Raw genomic sequence first — 11603 nt, forward strand, 5'->3', positions numbered from 1 at the left:
TTTTGACCCTGAGGAGATCAAAGTGTTTCCCAAGAAGAAGAATCAGATGACCTCTGACACTCCATGGGATAAAATGAGTTTGGAATGAGGGAGACACAGAAAGAGCTTCTGAAAGTTAATCCTCCTGGATCTGGGTGGTGGTTACATAGATGCTTAACCTGAAGTAGTCTTCAAGCTGTGCCTTTAATATTTGAACACTTTTATGTACAGGTGTTATACAGCATTAAAAAAAACCCTGAAAACCCCTAATCTTAAAAAAATATGCAAGAGACTTTACAGAAATGAAACAGGGAAAGTACAGACACAAATATATGTTGGTCTTTGTAGACACCTTTTCAGGATGGGTGGAAGCTTTCCCCACCAAACATGAGACGGCAGGGGTGGTAGCTAAGAGGTTATTAGAAGAAATAATCCCGAGATTTGGGTTGCCTCTAGCGATTGGGTCAGATAATGGCCCTGCATTTGTAAGCCTGGTCTTGCAAGCATTGGCCAGAGCCGTGGGCACAAATTGGAAACTACACTGTGCCTACCGGCCACAGAGCTCCGGACAGGTAGAGAGAATGAACCGGACTCTTAAGGAAACTTTGACAAAGCTAATTCTGAAGACTGGCGGAGGATGGGTGGATCTCCTTCCTTTCGCCCTCCTGAGGGCACGGTGTACACCCTACCTAAACAAGGTTACCCCCTTTGAAATAATGTTTGGGAGACCTCCCCCACTCTGTCCACGATTACAGGAAGTTATCCTGGCAGAAATGACTGACAAATCTGTGCTCCAGTCATTACAGGCACTACAGTCTGTCTTGAGAAAAGCCTACGCAGGGGTCCGAGCTGCATACACTGAGACAGAGGTGAAGCCGCATCCTTACCTACCTGGAGATTCGGTTTGGATATGCCGCCACCAGGTGGGAAACCTAGAAACCCGCTGGAAGGGACCATTCACTGTCATCCTGACCACCCCTACGGCGGTGAAAGTAGACGGCATTAGGACTTGGATTCACACGTGTCACGTCAAACGAGCCGAGGACAAGAACACCTCCCAGAAATGGGAACCGTTGCCAATGGATCCCACAGACCGTGGACTAAAGCTAAGTAACAGCGGTTCCTCAGTTAACTTTCTACACAAGGGGAGAGATTCTTCAGAGGTTGTTACTCCACCCTCTGACCAAAAGGGCAGTCTTCATCCGCATGATGCAATCTCCAGCAGGCCCATGAAGAAGGACAGCAGATCCTCATTCTGGTGTAATTTTGGCCTTCACCAAGTTCCAGGACTCCAAACACTGTGAAAGGAGTGGGAAAGAGCTACTGGATTCATCACTACCAGATGGAGACAGCATGAGAATGTCACTTTGGACAAACCATGATAGACTGATGAAAGATAACCTGGCAGATATAAAAGACTTGAGCACAAGAGAAGCAGGGGTCCCAAGGATGGTGTATAAAAGCTTATCCAGCTGATCTCCATGATGACATCCCCAATATCTGCAATTGCAGAATCTTTAGCTTTACTAATGTTGCTCTTGGCCCCTGCATTGTAAACAGCATAATGATCATTTGTACAAAGGAGAATTGGGGTGGTTAAAAGGCCAGTGTTGAGGACTCAGTATGGCCCTTATGACAGGAGGATATAGGGTGGGAGGAAGAGTCAAAGATTTGACTCATTTTCCAAAACGAGGGGGGAATGAAGGGACCTCTTTCTTGACTTCCCAAAATCCATCCACTCTAGGCATTTCCCATCTTTATGACAAAGGACTTGACCTGAGGCAGGGGCTGCAGAATCTCTGATAACAGCTCAGATTACAAGAGCAGCTAAACCAGGTGGAGTTACCAGAATTCCTCCCCACCCCAACCTCCCCCTTGGCCTGCCAGGGAATTCCCTCCCCTTCCTTTGTCGTCAGCAGTGCGCCTGAAGCCCACAGAGATGATAGGTCAGTTCAGACAGCAAAGGTGTCAGTGGTTGCCCCAGCCATCAATCAACCATGCTGAATTCCATTGGCCACCTGTGTATGGCCAGCCCAACTACATGGCTGGGGCCTATAAAAGTAGCCTGTAAGATCAGGCGGGGTCGCTCTCTCACTCACATCTTAGAGGCGGCCCTGACCGGTCAGTATGATTCTCGATGCTAGGCGCGGAATAAAACTCTGTTTAACTTAACTTCTAAAAAAAAAATATGCAAGAGCTGGGTGTTAGTGTCGTATGCCTGTACTTCTAACTGCTTAGAGGCTGAGATATGGAGGATTGCAGTTCAAGGCAAAAGATGTTCTTGATGCCCCTGCTCAATGGATAGCTGAATGTGGCGTGTGCCTGTTGTCTTAGTTTTGCTGGACACTTTATGTAGGCAAATCATGCTTAGATACTGGCAGAAAGTAAGATTATGTCTCAAAAATAATCAGCAAAAGCTCCATGCTGGTGACTCATATCTGAAATTCTAGCTACTCAAGAGAATAAGACCCGAAGTATCATGGCAGAAAAGTCTGAGATTTCATCTCCAGTCAACCAGCAGAATGCTGGACAGGAGACTCAAATGGTAGAAGTTGTGGACATATATACCCACATACATAATTATACATATGTAGATACATGTACATTACTATCATTCTAGCTCTTTTAATCTATCTATACAGAAGGAATAGCTAATTTATAAATACCATTCTGAGGGCTGGACATCCAATATCAAGCCACAGTGCAGAATGAGACTCTGACTCTTGCCTGGCTTTATAGTGTAAGGGAAAAGATATAAGGGAGCGAATTCAACAGAGATGAGTATAGATTTGGCCTTTACCATACCCCAGTGCTGAAATATATGTAATGTTGAAAGAGGAAGTGAAGATAAGAGAACCAGGAAAAATCTGGTTTTCCTCCAGGAACAGTGATCATCTAGTCAAGGTCCCCTGTTCCAGTCTCCTGCTTCTGTTCCATACCGGGAGAGAGGATTGGCCCCTGCATGTGGGATGAGGAAAAGCACAGGCTCTGGGTCAGATGGACAGGCTCAGTGCCCACCTTTACCGCAACTCTGTGGTAACATTGACTGTGTTCCAGTTGTGTGAAGTTACATCTCTGCCCATGTGTATTGAACATCTCTCCAGCCTCCACATCCCACAGTCAGATCCAGAGGTAACAGCAGTGGCCCATCCTCTTCTCAGTGACACCACACCCTCTCCTGCTTGAGGACACCCCAGCTTTCTACCACAGGGATCACGAGATGCCTCTGTCCAGCCCTAGCGGACTATGTGTCCCAAAGATGAATTGAGGCACGGAGAAAGCTGTGACCTAGGCTCTCTGGGTAAGAGGCAAGAGCATTTGAGGAAGCTTTCATTGTCACTGGCTCCAATTAAAAAAAGCCTGATTCTCAGAAGGACAGGTGTCAGTCATCTGGACAGTACCCTAGTGGGCAAGTCCTCCTTCTACCGTGGTGGAGGGGGAGTGGCCAGCCTGTCAGGATGATGTGTGTTCACTCTCACCGGTTACTTGTTTCATTTTCAGGTCTTCAATGCCTCTGCCACTTAAGCTTTGGTAAATGTGACACAGAGTGGAGTGTCACAGCTGAATATCAACCTAACGCAAAAGGGCTCAGAACAGGGACCGCCTGTGTTCAAAAAATAATGCCATGCTAATGAACACCACCACTGAGAGAGCAGCAATTCTGATTTCTAATGGAATCTGGACGAGGCACTCATTAGAGATTCTAGGTTTGTGAGTCACTTTAATTAAAATCTGAGCTGGGAGAGCTTGGAGAAGCCAGCCCAACGAATGAGATTTCAAAGAGAAGGAGGGGAGGAGGGGGCAGATATTGACATGAATAAAGGAGCCCTTAATTAAAGGATTAATGATGACAATAACAATAAAAATCGCATCATCCTCACTTTAGTCTGTAGTAGTACAAAGTCCTCTGTGAGGCCTCACAACTCAAAGGGCAGGACAGTGGGAGCTATGTAGACACCAACTGTGGACCCCACGTCCTGGGCTTCACAGGGCATGTTGGGGGCCAACTTTGACCCCGTCATTCTCTCCAATCATTCACCTGGAAACAGGTATTTATGGAGCATCTGTACCAACTTTAATGATGATAACAATGTCACAGCCCCAATACCAGACTCTAAAACTACTGCAAAGAGGTTCAATAAAGCCATCATTTCTGGCCGAGAGTGGTAGAGTGCTTGCCTAGCATGCACGAAGACTGGGGTTCCTCGGTGCCACATACATAAAAAAAGCCAGAAGTGGTGCTGTGGCTCAGGTCGTTGGGTTCTAGTCTTGAGAAAGCCCAAGGACAGTGATCAGGTCCTGAGCTCAAGACCCAGGCCTGGCAAAAACCAAACAAACAAGCAAAAAAACTATCATTTCCCCTCAATGGCTTTTGTTTGTTTGTGTGTGTGTGTGTGTGTGTGTGTGTGTGTGTGTGTGTGTGTGTGTGTATGTGTGTGTGTGTGTTCACTGATACTGGGACTTGAACTCAGGGCCACTCTTGCTTGGGTTTATTTATTTATTTATTTAATTTATTATTTTGCTCACGGTTGGTGCTCTATTACTCAAGCTATGCCTCTACTTCTGGCTTTTTTGCTGGATACATGGAGAAAAGAGTCCCTTGGGGGCTGGGAGTGTGGCCTAGTTCTGGAGTGCTTGCTAGCATGTGCAAAACCCTGGGTTTGATTTCTCAGTACCACATACACAGAAAAAGCCAGAAGTGGTCCTATGGCTCAAGTAGTTGAGCACTAGGCTTGAGAAAGCTCACAGCCAGTGCTCAGGCCCTGAGTTCAAGCCCTAGGACTGGAAAGAAAGAAAAAGAGCCTCTTGGATTTGTCTGCCTAGACTTTGAACTATGACCCTCTGACCTCAGCCACCTGATGAGCTAGGATTCATAAGTATGAGCAACTGGTACCAAATCAATGGCTACTTGAATCACTTTAGGAGAAAGTCTGAGACATGAAGTGTTTTGATTGCTTGATTTTGATCGCTTTGATTTTCTCCAAGCTATGGTTCTCTCTTACCCGGCCCCACTAAAAGCAGCTTACATATTGGGCACAATTGCCACAAAACTGAATTTGCCCCTTTCACTATCCACCATCCTCTCTTTGAGGTCTTGGGATCTCCAGGACTATTTTCTAGGACTGCCATAACACAGTATTACTGACTGGGTGTCTTCAACCATCAGAATTGATTGACTGTCTTACCATTCTGGACGCCAGAATTCTGAAGACATCACATAGGCAGAATTGATTTCTCCTCTCTCTTTGTCTTAGAGATGCTTGTCTTTTTATTTGGTTATATCAAGGTGTGTCTCTGTGCTGATCTTCTATTCTTAGAAGGATATTAGTTCCCAAGGATTAGAATGTTTTCTCCTGACCCTGTTTCCCCTTATTCCTTATTTAAAGAATCTCTCTCCAAATACAGCCATGCTCTGAGGTACTGGAGGCTGGAATTTCAACATATAGACCTTGAGGGACATAGTTGAACCCTTAAAAGAAACTGAAGCCCCATTTGTAACAGTGTCTCCCCTGTTTCCACAAAGAAAAACGATCACTATTCTATTTACAACTATGTGATCTTCTTCTATGTCACCTATTCTCTACCTGAGAAAATCCTGAGTGCTCAGGTGAAGGCCTTTGTGTTTAATCATTTCCTGGCCAGACAGAAAGTTTAGACTGCCTATGTGTATACTTTTCCAGGTTCCCTAAATTAAGATTCTGTTTCAGGTGAACTGAACCCTGTGACTACAGTTAAGATTATAAATAAACTTCCATAAGCATTTAAACCTTCACAATTAATTATGAATATCTTATACAAGTATATCTGTAAGTAAACTCTAGAGCGTTAGCTTTCATTAGACCCCCAATCCTTCAGCACACAGGGAATTGGCATCAATCACTGTCCAGATCTAGCTTGAGCTAGCTCTTGCTTCCATGTATCTGTGATGCCACACAGGCCCTCAGATTCTGGGTGGGTGGCACTAAACCTCTATCCCTATCTACTGCTATGACTCCACTCCTGGAAAGTCTGCAAGATCTCTATTTCCCTTTAGTTTCCTTTTTTCCTTCCCTCTCATTCTCTCTTCTCCCTTGCTGCCTCTTACTTTGAAGGTTTTATTTGTTCTGTGGATATTATTTCAGCAGAAGGACAAGAATGGCACCTTTTATCATCTTCTTTGTCCTCTTCCCATTCCTCATTTGCAAACACTGGAAGAGCTGACCAATGCCTTGGTTTGGCTTGCTTTTAGTCCCTGGTCATAGCAGAAATATTACAGGTCACATGACTAAGTACTGCTTGCCTTCCCCATCCCCCCAGTAGCTTTGCAGTCGGCCTGTATCTGACACATGAAGCGAGAGTGAATCCAACAGTCCTTCACCTAGGCCTGTGAATGTGTTCTACGGACGACCTTCAGACATCTGGCCAGAATTCCACCTTTGGTGCCCACTAACGTTTGGCATTTCTGCACAGGAGCCATACAGCCTGGAGCCATAGCACACGTGTGGGCCAATTCCTTACTTTCTCATCTCCCATCACCTTTCCCCAAGCCTCATCCACCTGGAGGCTCTAGCTCATCAATGTGCCCAGACTTCTGGAGATCTTGTGGAGACGGGTTTGAGACGTGGGGCTCAGGGAACCTCATGTCGGTCTGCCTTGTGAACAAATTATTTCTCATCATGACACACTTCAGTGGTTGTCATACTTTCCAGGAGAGGGTGTGCAAAGTGACCTGGTCAGGACCAAATGCTTCTGTGGAAGCCCTGAAGCGCAATGCCTCAGAATGGGGCTGTATTTGAAGATAGGGCCTTGAGAAAGGCGAGTGACTTACAATGAAGCCTGGAAGGTGTACTTCCTAATTAAAAGGGGGAGATTTGAACAACAGAGGCACTGGGGTGCCTGAGCACTGAGGAGGGGGTTGTGAGAGGTATAAGGGAAAAAGCCCATCCACATGCCAAGGACAAAGGCTTCAGAAAAAGCTCAACTTGCCCCACCTTGAGTTTGGATTTCCTATATTGAGCAGAGAGAAGCTGGGTGTTTGCTGTGTGAGACATCCAGAGAGAAGACAAGAGGCTATTGGCTAAATAAATGCTAATGTCTTCAATACTGGCTGATCTAAAACTGAGTTGTATGGATTGAATCTACACTTTCACTTCCTCAAAGCCTAGATTTACAAAACTTAACTGTTTTGTGTGCCTGTGCTTTCTTTTTAATTGTGGTAGTAGAATGAAGAACTATTTTTTTGACATTGGTGGTTTATTTTGTATCTTTCCAAACCCAAGGTGACTGAACAGCTTAAAAAAATTAGATCTTCTTTCATATCCTTTGCTATTTTCTCTTCCATCTGGGAGTTAACTTATCATTGATTTACAAGAGTTTTTTTTTACATATTCTCACTCTTCAGGCTACAGATGTCTTCTCACATTCAGGTTCTCTCACTTGGATCAATGCACCATTCCCATTAGATTTTTGTGTGCACATGCATGTGTGTGTATGTGCACACATGGATACATGTACACATGCATATCTATGTACCATATTGGGCCTTCAGCTCAAGGCCTGGCTGCTGTCCTTTATTTTTTCATTCAAGGTTGGTGTTCTACCACTTCTGTCACAGCCCATCTTCTATCCTTTTTGTTTATTAATTAGAGATAAGAATCTCATGGACTTTCCTGCCCGGGCTGGCTTCAAATCATGATCTTCAGATGTCAGCCTGCTGAGTAGCTAGGATTACTGTATAGGCATGAGCCACTGATACCCAGCTTCTACCAGATACTTTTTTTTTTGCCAGTCCTGGACTTAAGCTCAGGGCCTGAGCACTGTCCTTGGACTTTCTCAAGGGTAGAGCTCTACCACTTGAGCCTCAGCACCACTTCTGGCTTTTTTCTATGTATGTGGTACCGAGGAATCAAACCCAGGTCTTCGTGCATGCTAGGCAAGCATGATAGCACTAGGCCCCCAGACACTTTTTTTTTTAAAGCGTAGTGAAGTCTGCTGGTGTGGAGAGCTAAGGGGAGTTTATGCCTTCTCAACAATGATGACTGTCTGGTTTCAGAGACGTTGCAGTGTTTTCCATCTCTTCCAGATGCCTGGAACCACATAGCATTTTTTAAATATGAAACATGCTAAGCACCTGTTTTGGAAATGGAGGTGGCAGAAGTGGGAAAGAAATGGAGCTGGAATTGTCTCTGCTACAGCCCTCACTACCAGCTCAGGCTACCTGGGAAGACGGCAGGACTGTAGGCTCCAGCAGTTTTTGAAATGAGGTGTGACCAGGTGACCTGTATTCACCAATGAAATCTGAGGGTAGTTGATAGGCACCACTTTAGGTGGAAGCTTCTAGAGCAGAGGAAACTTCTAAGTTCCTCTCAGCAGCCTCCATGGCCAGATCCTTGAGGGCTGTGATCACCAGAACCCATGCTAGCCCCAGGGACCTGTGTGAGAAGTGAAATAGTCCCCTGGGACATGAGAGCTGTTTGTCATCATGCATAACCTGACTTATACTGACCAATTTGCAGTTAAGATGCTCTCAGCTACAGGAAAAGCCTATATGCCCAGAAAGTGACTTAATAAGAAAAGTTATCATTTCCTTTAACATAAAGAAAAGTCTGAAAGGCAGAGAGTGGTTGCAAGTGGACAGTTCTTCAACATTTGATTTTGTCCCCACACCTAGGCAAATAAGAGTTCACATCTCCAGGCATCACATTTCCAGATTATAATATCCAGGTATCAGAGGAAAACCTTCCTTTCTCATGTCCCTTCTTAAGAATGAGCAGGCTGGGTGCAGTGGCTCACACCTGTAATCCTAGCTACTCAAGAGGCTGAGATCTGAGGATCATGGTGCAAAGCCAGCCTGGGTACTAAACAATGTGAGATTCTTCATAAGAAGAATTAATCACTAGAAGAATTAATCACTAGAAAATGAGAAGTGGAGCTGTGGCTCTAGAGGTAGGACAGTAGCCTTGAGCTGAAAAGCTCAGGGACAGCACTCAGGCCCAGAGTTCAAGGCCCATGACCCACAAAAAACCAAACCAAAACAAAAAACAAAAACAACAAAAAAAGCACGACTTTGCAGAAGTCCCCATTCCACAACAGAGTTTCACTCAGGCTTTCTTAAAAAAAAATCTGTGTCACATGCCTACCTAACTGTCCAGAGACAAAAATCAGCATTGACTTACTAAATTAAAGGCGCCTCTGTCTCTAGGGCAATCCAGGAACCCATTCCTCCATAGCAACATGGACACCTAACAAGGGGAGAGGGTGCAAAAACAGCTGTGGAGCTGCTCCACAGGGTTTGACCTTTCCAGAACCCAAGGCCCATGCACCAGCTTTTATCTTTGCTCACCTCTGATGTTCTGTGAATAAACACAGAAATATCCAGATTTGTGTCAGGCAGGCTTCTCTGTATGGAGCAGGGAGCTGGGTGAATGGGCCAGTCCCCCAGAGAAACGTACGGTCCACCTTCAGAATCTTTCCCACATATGCAGATGAATCTGGCTACATCCTGGAGCCTGGCTTGTCCCTGGTTCAATGATACCAGAGGCCCAGGACTCAGGACAATCATTTCCCTGTACAATATCCACTTCTTCCCTAGATCCTGTTTGCTCAACAGCACTTGCTGATTGATTCATTAAAGTCCTGTTTGCTACTTTCGCTCAGGGAAATAAACTGACAGCTGAAATTATAACTAGATTTAAGACAAGGATGACAGGCTCAGATGGAAACATATTAAGGGAAACATAATACATCCATATCAGCAATACTCAGACTCTGATGCCAGCATAAACATTCTCATCCTTCCATTTCCCATTGCTCTAGACCTCCAGCAGAGAGACAATTTTGGCCTGGGTGAGCCAAGAAGTGACCCAGGGTGTAATTCTGACACACACACACACACACACACACACACACACACACACACACACCCATGACTACAGTGCAGGCCAGGGAACTCAAATATTATTCCCTGGAAGAGTAAATATTGTTGAAAAGAAGGAAATATGCTTTGTGGAGGCAGTGATTATATATTTGTTTGTGCGAGGGTATTTGTGTGTGGTTTATGTGTAGACATACACATAGTACACGTAAGCACTGTATTCAGGTGTTCAGGTGTGCATGCTTGCATGGCATGTGTGTGTGTGTGCATGTGTGTGTGTGTGTGTGTGTCTGTGTATGCTCGTGTGTGCAACATTCCCCTGGGTGTAGGTAATTAGGAGGAAAGAGTATGGATAAGGAGGAAAAATACATATGGCCTTACTGGTTGTCTTTCTAATACAGAAAACTTTAGCACTTGCCTAAGGCAAGAGTTTCCTTGTCCCAAATCCTCAGAATTCCCCAGCACCCTTGCTCTGTGCGGAGCTTTTCTCCTCTTGTTCTCATTCACTGGAGCAGCACCAGGAAGGTCCAGCGGGCTCCTGCCAAGGGGACATGGAGACTGAGCTCCCGGGAGTCAGAATGCTGGGACCATCAGAACAGGGACTGGAGAATCCTTAGACCACTGGGAGTTCTGAGGGAATGACATAGAAACTACATAGAATTTGGTGATATGTGCCACAGTGACAAAAGAAACAGGAAGATGAACTTTTTTTTTTTTTAACATGGCAAGGAAATACTCCCACTGAGAAACTGACATTTGAGTAAAGTCCTTAAGGACAGGAAAAAGTGAGCCAGTGAAGATCTGGAGGAAAAGTATTTTAGGTGGAAGGAACAACTTCTGCAAAGGCCCTGAGGCAGGGCTGTGTGTGGCATGTTCTAGGAAAGCAAAAGGCCCTGGTAAATGGAGAACTGATGAAGGAGAAGGCAATAGGACATGAAGTTAAAGAGATAAGAGCAGCATAGTCCTAGAAGGGACACAATAGAATACAAAACACCAGTGAAAAGAAGCCTTCAGGAAGTAAGTCAGGCTCAGAGAGCTAAAGGGTGCATGCTTCCATTCATAGATAGAATTTAGGTCTGAATTATAATCATGCATGAGCACATGCACAGGGTCATATGCTTATTCACAAACTGTGTTCACTAAAGCACGGTGAATGCCAGGAAGGATTCCAGTGGTGTCACTCCTTTGAACAACAAAGTTACAGCTGAACAAAATGAGCATCAGAAAGCAGGATCACCGTGCTGTCAGGGGTGAAAAACCTGAATCAGGTCACGAGTGGATGGGTGGGTCTGGGGAGCTGAGTGGGAAAACCATGAAGGGGTAACTGATCCAGATGCACTGCACTTCCATGGTGAATTAAAACTCCTTTGTACAACTACTTAAAGATACAAAACTTTTTCACTATGAAGACAGAAGAAGGTATGGTAGCCCCCAAGTACCCACCTCTCAGGGCTGACCTGATCAACCCAGACCTGGCCTCCGAGCACCGTCGGCCCTCTGATGTTCTAGCCTGGAAGGGGAACAGTGTGACAGTCTGAAAGTCGCTTCCAGTCTGCTGTTCTAGGCTTCCCTCTGGCTTGGGGACAGCTGAAGGATGCTAAGCCCCTCTTGAGTCACCCCTGCACCAGCTTGCAGAAGCTCGGATGCTGGCAGCCTGTCTGTATTTGGGACGCTGGGCCCATTAGGAATTCGAATGGACCGAGGCACAAGTCGCCAGCACTGCACAAAGTAAATACCAGCAAGGCAAGATCTGACTCCTGTTCAGTTCATT

Source organism: Megascapheus bottae, chromosome 12, assembly GCF_031878675.1.
Source record: "Megascapheus bottae isolate mThoBot1 chromosome 12, mThoBot2.hap1, whole genome shotgun sequence".
Lineage (NCBI taxonomy): Eukaryota > Metazoa > Chordata > Mammalia > Rodentia > Geomyidae > Megascapheus > Megascapheus bottae.